We start from the raw sequence: 8,427 nt of genomic DNA, 5'->3' as shown, positions 1-8,427 counted from the left end.
GGAGGCGGAGGTTGTAGCGAGCCGAGATTGCACCACTGCACTCCAGCCTGGGCAACAGAGGGAGATTCCATCTCAAAAAAAAATAATAATGAAATAAAAAAATTAAACGTACCTACATATTAGAAAAATTAAATTCAACCATGAATCCAGCACATTATCAAATGAATAGACAAAAATTCTATCAACAAACTTAATATCATTATCTATGAAACTCAAGTACTACTGCTTAAAGAGCATTTACAGAACTCTCACCTCAAGGTTTCCCGCAAAACAAGGTGAAATGCATACTCAAGACTCTTTAAGAATGAGCCACTGATAAAAGCAATATACTTGTAACTTCTGTAACATTTCATACATTTTTTTCAAGCACTGCACCATAATTAATTTGCATCAGGCTTTCCAAATTAGAAAAGCTTCACTTATAGAACTTCTTTCCCATGGGAGTTTTCACATGACTTTTCAAGTAAATGTGAAAACTGAAAATATTCTTGCAGTTTCTAAACTATTAGAGTCTTAATCCTGTGTACGTTCTTGTATTTACAAGGTCCAGCCAGCTACAGTGTGCATTTTCATATGTCCCTGAGTGGGTATGAGAGAAATGAAACATTCCCACATTCTGGACATTCATAGGGTTTTTCTCAGGAATCAGCTGATGTCTTCAAATGGAACTAACATAACTGAAGGCCTTACCACAAATTTAGATTCAAAAGGCTTTTCTCCACCCTGAGTCCTCCCAAATCTTCAAAAACAGGAAAATCTGAAGGCCTGACCACATTTCCTACATTCTTAAGGTTTCTGTGCAATGTGAGCCTTTTCATGCTTATGAGGGAATGGGAAAGAGTATATGTTTTACCACATTTCTTACATTCAAGGGGCTTTATTTATTTATTTATTTATTTATTTTCTTTAATTTTGAAATGGAATCTCACTCTGTCACCAGGCTGGAGTGCAGTGGCACAATCTCGGCTCCCTGCACCCTCCGCCTCCTGGGTTCAAGTGATTCTCCTGCCTCAACCTCCTGAGTACCTGGGATGGCAACCATATGCTACCACACCCAGGTAATTTTTGTATTTCTAGTAGAGACGAGGTTTCACCATGATAGCCAGGATGGTCTCGATATCCTGACCTCGTGATCCGCATGCACAGGGCTTTCCCCCAACCCCCTGTGGCTTTTTATGTCCTTGAAAAAGAACTAAGACAACTGAAATGTGCCACCATGCCCAGTTAATTATTTTCTTTTTTCTTTTTTTTTTTTTTTTTCTTTTTGAGATGGAGTCTCGCTCTGTCGCGCAGGCTGGCATGCAGTTGTGCGATCTCGGCTCACTGCAAGCTCTGCCTCCCAGGTTCATACCCTTCTCCTGTCTCAGCCTCCCGAGTAGCTGGCTTGAGCCAGCGTGCCTGGCATTATTTTATTTTTTCTAGAGACAGGGTTTCACCGTGTTGCCCAGGTTGTTTCACACTGTTTTAATCCGGGCTGGTTATGAACTCCTGGGCTCAAGCAATACACACACCTTGGCCTCCCAAAGTGCTGGGATTATAGGCTGAGTCACTACACCCAGCCTCTATATCATGACTTCTTTCATGGCGAGTAAGATGACTGGAACGAGCGTAGTCTTTACCGCATCTCTTACATTCATAGGGTTTTTCTCCAGTATGAATTCTTTCGTGGAGGTGAGGGGAACTGAGATGACTGAAGGCTTGGTCACATTGTTTACATTCATAGGCTTTCTCTCCAGTATGAGTACTTCTATGGTTACAAAGGGAACTCAAATGACTAAAGGCTTCGCCACATTGTTTACATTCATAGGGTCTCTCTCCAGTATGAATGCTCCATGGTTACGAAGGGAAGTGGAACAGATGAAGGCTTTATCACATTTGGTGCATGTATCGGGTCTTTCTCCAGTGTGAGTCCTTTCACGCATCTTAAAACAACAAGAAAATCTAAATATTTTCCCACATTCCTTACATTCCTAGGGTTTCTCTCCAGTGTGAGTTCGTTCATGTATTAGACAACAACCGGAAACAGTGAACGCTTTACCACATTGTTTATATTTATAGGGTTTTTCTCCTGTGTGAGTTCTCTGATGTCTTTCAAATGAATTGAGAAAATAAAACACTTTCCCACATATCGTACATGTATAACTGGATTTCCACTGTACATTATCATGTGTCTTCTAACACCTGGAACAGAAACGAAGAATTTCCCACATTGTTCACATTTATATTGCTTCTCTCCATATGGTTTGTATCCTGAGTGAGCCAGGATGTGCCTATTAAGGAGGGAATGATGTACAAAGACTTTTCCACAAACACTGCTTTCACATTGTTTTAATCCAGTAGAAATGTTCTCATTCAGATCAAGATTTGGAATTTGGCTGACTACTTGTCCATACTGTCTACCTTCTTTGCTTTCACACAGTCTCTGTACCACATGATTTCTGTAAAAAAATGACAAGCACATGATTATTGGTTGGTTTAATAACTTTCCACTTACTAATAGGTCTTGGCCTTACACTGCTACCAATACCAAGGAAAAAGCATTGTTATTATTATTATTGTTATTATTATTTTTGCCATGATTGAATTATTTGAAAGTAAATGGGTTACTACTGAAAACACAGCTACCACCTGCATGGCTATGACCAAATTAGTAACATTCATATACACAATTTTGTAGTGCTATTTTCAAGTAAACTGTTTTCCAAACTCTGACTGCTACCTTGAAGTACGTTACATTTTGGGTGAAATTTTTCTAAAAAAAATAAATTTCAAGTGACTCTATTTGTTTTGATTGCTTGTTTTTAAGTTCATGACAAGCTAAGATTCCTTCAGAGGACTTTATTTCCTCTTCTCAGTGCAAATTATCTTATATCTTTCCCAAGTTTTTCAAAGTGATCTTCAATATTCTGGTCTTTCCATTTGTTTCCTAAAATGCAGACCCACAAAATTATCATGAATTATTACAAACTACAGAAACATTACTAGATTTCATGTTCATTGTACACAGTGCCCATGCCTGATTTCTTCACCAAATCATTCCCTTACCACATTCCAAATCACAAATAGCACTGATGATAGGGAAATACTTCTGTAATTAAGTGAAATGTGTTGTCATTCTTACCTACAGAAGCCAGGTTCCTGCAGGTTTCCTGCATCACTTCTCTGCAGAGATTCTTCTGAGAAGAATCTACCAAAGCCCATTCCTCCTGGGTAAAGTTCACAGCCACTTCCTCAAAAGCCATGGAGTCCTAGAACATTCCACATATGTGGATAGAAGGACGGGTGAGACTGACAGCACTGGGAATCTATACTCAATCCATAAGCTGTTTACATGATTCTAAAATTTCCAAGCATTTATTCTATGACTTGATTGTCACAACTCTTACTCTGTTCACACATACTCCCTCCCACACAGCAGTACTAATGCGAGAATTGAACTATTCAAAAAGGCAACAGCAAAGTAGAAACACCCATCTCATTAGAAAATCCAGGGAGTAAGATGTGCTGCTAGGAGTCACCTTTTAACTTCACTTTGTACATTTCTAGTATCTGTCATAATAAAGTTCTACCTGATGTGTATAAAGGAGTTAATATTATCAGTCCTGAGACTACTTATTCTTAAAAATGCCTGCTCACAAAGTTCCATCTTTGTTTGTATTAGTAACTTACATTTTGAAAGGGATTCCACCAACCCAGGTAATAAGAATGACTCACTGCTCTAAATGGCTTATGCAATATATTTGCCAAAACTTTTTCTGCCGAAGGTCTATTATTTTCACTGCAGTGGTGCTTAGGGAACCAGACACCAAAACACAGTCTGAACACTAAGTGTTCAATGAGGTTCCCTGGTACACAATATTTTACATGTGCTGTCACTTATTAACTGGGGAGTTGAGCCCATTCCATGTGATTATACCAAAAGAGAGTAGGCTTATTAAATTTAATTGAGTAGTAAATAAAACCAATAATTGATATTGGACAATATTAATAAAATAATTTTTCAAATTTCTATTGCACAATGTCAAGGTAGAAAGGAATAAGAGGAAATACGACACCTGTTTTTAAAAAAGGACATTAATGTCACCACTTCCAGATGCTATTCCTATGAAATCACATAAATTCCCAAATCAGGTTTTTTTTAGGCAGGAAAAATTACTTTTTCATGCATAGTAAAAATGACAAATGTCTAATGCTTTTTAGTCATCTAAAAAAAGAGTGATGGCTTGTCTAACATACTTCTAAGATTTTCAAGCGAAAATACTCAGGACAGCACAGTATTAGCAGAGAGATGAGCAAGCAGACCAACGGGAAGAAAAGTCTTAATGACCCAGCATTTAAATGGAAAGTTGATGAATGATAGAGTAGGCACTGTAGAATAGAAAAAGAAATCACATGCACTTTAAAATATGAGGCAAACCAGGCTGGCATCTGCTTAGGAAGATGCATTGCATTCTTCTCTATTCCATGATCCATAATCAACTTATTATATATTCAAATATGAAAGATAAAACCAGAACACTTTCAGAAGTCACAGAAAGATTTTTTTTTTTTAACGAAGGATTAGGCAGAATTTCTTTTATGTAAGAAAACAGTGATAAAGGAACAGACAAACTCAAATATATTAAAATTTAGGGAATAAAAGAAAATAGTGTGGGCAGGGCATGGTGGCTCACGCCTGTAATCCCAGCACCTTGGGAGGATGAGGTGAGCAATCATCTGATGTCAGGATGTTGAGACCAGCCTGGCCAACATGGCAAAACCCCGCCTTTTTGCTGTTTGTATTTTTTGTTTTTTGAGACGGAGTCTTGCATTGTCACTTGGGCTGAGGTGCAGTGGCAAGATCTTGGTTCATGCAACCTCCACCTCCCGGGTTCAAGCAATTCTCTTGCCTCAGCCTCCCAAGTAGCTGGGATTACAGCTAATTTTTTTTTTTTTTTTTTTTTTGTATTTTTAGTAGAGACAGGGTTTCACCATGTTGGCCAGGCTGCTCTGGAACTCCTGACCTCGTGATCCGCCCACCTTGGCCTTCCAAATTGCTGGGATTACAGGCCTGAGCCACAGTGCCAGGCCTAAAACCCCGTGTTTACTAAAAATGCAAAAATTAGCTGGGTGTGATGGTGGGTGCCTATAATCCCAGTAACTCGGGAGGCTGACACAGGAGAATCACTTGAACCCGGGAGGCAGAGGTCGCAGTAAGCAGAGATAGTGCCACTGCACTTCAGCCGGGCTACAGAGCAAGACAGTGTCTCCAAAAAAAAAAAACAAAACATAAAACAACACCAAAAAACCCCTCAGATATCCAGATAAGAGGACACAGATGTGTCCACTGTCATAAATTCTTCACCATGCTACAAGAGGGGAACTGACATTTTGGTGAATCCTTGTAAATCATCAATTTATCTATCATACTTTTATTTCACCAGTAGCATTCACAAAGCTAAGTCCTACAATTCCATTTGAAATTACCCTTGAAAAGAACAGACCTTTAAATCTTACTACACTCACTCTGGGGAAGAAATAAATATGAACTTTTAGCAAATAAAATACGTCATTTTACCTTGCTACTTTGGAAATAATACCTTTATCTTTCAAACTGTACTGACAACATGTATATTACAGTCAATGAAAAACTGAAACTCATATAAGCGGACAAGCCTTATCAAGGTAACAAACTCAGGGAGAGGCAGCGCTGACTCCAACACAGACCTTTCTAAGTGTCACGGCAGGCATTCTATCCCTCGGGACACCCATCCTGTTCAGTAAAGTCCTCAGTGACCACCTAGGAGGCACTGGCACTGCTCTTTGTCCTCCTGTGTGCCTTGAGTGCATTTTCATATTCAGGTTCTTGCACATCCTCTCTGGGGTGGATTTTCCTTGTCCTTTGGGACAGTTTTTCTCTCTTCACAAATCTGAGACAATCTAGAGAGCAGAAATCATTTCTGCCTTTTCCCTTCAATATCAGCATCCCATTGGCAGACCGTCAATGTGTCTCTGAGGAATAAAAGCTCCGGCTGGATGAACAGTTTTAATGACCTAGCTTTAATGACATTACGTTGTATTGTCCATTCATTTTAATGTTGTAAAATTTTAATAACCCTAAGGGGTCACCATTTTAGATGAAACTATACCAGGAGATTCCTCTAAGGCCAAGAGCATCCAGCTGCTCCCCTGAGAGACTCTACCCCCTACCTCAGGCTGTCCTTGGGGATGAGATGACCCCAGGGCTGATGCTCACTAGACCCTCCAATAGACATGGCCACAGCGGGTATCCTGGATCATCTCCAGACAGTTCTAAAATGCCAGGACTAGGAAAAGACAGGAGGGTGTCTGAGGACACAACACCCTGTAAAGTTTTCACGGGGGGACTTCAACCTAAAGACATTTTGGTAATATGTACACTTAGGAAAGATGAAAAGAAGAGAGGCACAAAGATTTTCTTTTTATAGTAGTATGTCAGATGATTTATTCTCCGCTTTCCTCTCTTGTAAAATGTTTGGAAACAGAAAAATATTTTGGACAAGGTGGCTCTCGCATGCATTCCCAGCGCTTTAAGAGGCCGAGGTGGGCGATCAGTTAAGGTCAGGAGTTCAAAACCAACCTAACCAACATGGCAAAACCCTGTCTCTACTAAAAATACAAAAATTAGCTGAACGTGATGGTGGGCGCTTATAAGCCCAGCTACTTGGCAGGCTAAGGCAAGACAATCGCTTGAACCCGGGAGTCAGAGGTTGCAGTGAGCTGAGACTGCGCCATTGCACTCCAGCCTGACGACAGGGCAAGACTCCGTCTCAACAACAACAAAATATATATATATATATATATATATATATATATATATATATATATATATATAAACATACATTTAAAATTACTACATGTAGATAGTATTTGAAGTCATGGGACTGACTGAAGGTAGAAACAAGAGAAGGCAAGGAAAGGTTTTATATTGATATTTATATATAATTATATAAAATTAATAAACATAATTATAATATATAAATATATCATATAGGCTGGGCACAGTGGCTTACACCTGTAATCCCAGCAATTTGGGAGGCCGAGGTGGGCAGATCACCTGAGGTCAGGAGTTCGAGACTAACCTGACCAACATGGAGAAATCCCATCTCTACTAAAGATACAAAAATTAGCCAGGCATGGTGGTGTGTGTCTGTAATCCCAGCTACTCAGGAGACTGAAGCAGGAAAATCCCTTGAACCCAGGAGGTGGAGGTTGCGGTGAGCCCAGATTGTGTCATTGCACTCCAGCCTGGGTGACAAGGGTTAAACTCCAACTCAAAATAAATAAATAAATAAATAAAACAAGAAATATATATTTATGTCTAAATATATAATTATAATACATACATGTATATGTAAATATACATTTATTATAAATTTGTTAATATATGAAATATGTTTAGTTCTGAGACAGGGTCTGGTTCTGTCACCCAGACTGGAGTGCAGTGGCACTATCATAGCTCATTGGAGCCTTTAACAGGTGGCTCAAGCGAACCTCCCACCTCAGCCTCCTGAGTGGCTCCTCCTGAGTGGCTAGGATTGCATGCACACACCACCATGCCTAGCTAATTTTAAATTTTTTGTGGAGACAGGCTCTTCCTTTTTTGCCTAAGCTGGTCTTGAACTCCTGGGCTCAAGTGATCTTCCTGCCTCAGGCTTCCAATGTGTTAGACGTGGGCCACTGCATCTGGTTTAATGCATTTTTTAATTTGCGAGTTTATATTATTTGATATTTTTAAGTACTGAATGTGTTGAACAATCAACTTGCAGAATTCCTGAACAATGGACGGTCAGCTCTCATGTCCTGGTTCAAATCGCCCCAGCACACCACGGCTACAAACCTTTCAGCCAACTTCCACTTATGTCTCCCGGGGCAGGACAATGTCACTTGGCCAATCCCCACTAAGAGGGACTCCGGAAAGGCATGAAACTATTCTGTTTTCTATAATGGAACCTGACCAGGGAGAAGGCAGCTGGGAGGGCCAGCTGGGCCCTCCAACCAGCAGTGTCCACCATCGACCAACTGCCCTAGAACTACACCGTGCTGGGCATTTGGGACACTCTTATGAGCAAGAGTTTCCATTTTTCTTCTCATGGGACCTTCACGCTAGTGGCAAGAGACTTTTTTTTTTTTTTTTTTTTTTTGAGACAGAGTTTTGTTCTTGTCACTCAGGCTGGAGTGCAATGGTGTCATCATGGCTCACTGAAACCTCTGCCTCCTGGATTCAAGCAATTCTCCTGCCTCAGCCTTCGGAGTAGCTGGGATTACAGGATTGCACCACCACATCTAGCTAATTTTTGTATTTTTAGTAGAGATGGGGTTTCACCATGTTGGCCAGGCTGGTCTGGAACTCCTGAGCCACTGCACCCAGTCAAGAGGGAGATTTTAAATCAATAAGTAGAATTGTGA

At 40.1% G+C, this 8,427-nt stretch overlaps 1 pseudogene; it reads right to left on the bottom strand.

Annotated features, from left to right (window-relative positions):
- Positions 1-1,430: 1,430 nt before the first annotated feature.
- LOC144340182 (uncharacterized) lies at positions 1,431-8,033 on the bottom strand (annotated as a pseudogene).
- Positions 8,034-8,427: the final 394 nt, after the last annotated feature.

This window comes from Macaca mulatta, chromosome 3, assembly GCF_049350105.2.
Source record: "Macaca mulatta isolate MMU2019108-1 chromosome 3, T2T-MMU8v2.0, whole genome shotgun sequence".
In the NCBI taxonomy this organism is placed as follows: domain Eukaryota; kingdom Metazoa; phylum Chordata; class Mammalia; order Primates; family Cercopithecidae; genus Macaca; species Macaca mulatta.
This window is presented reverse-complemented; position numbering and strand designations above follow the sequence as displayed.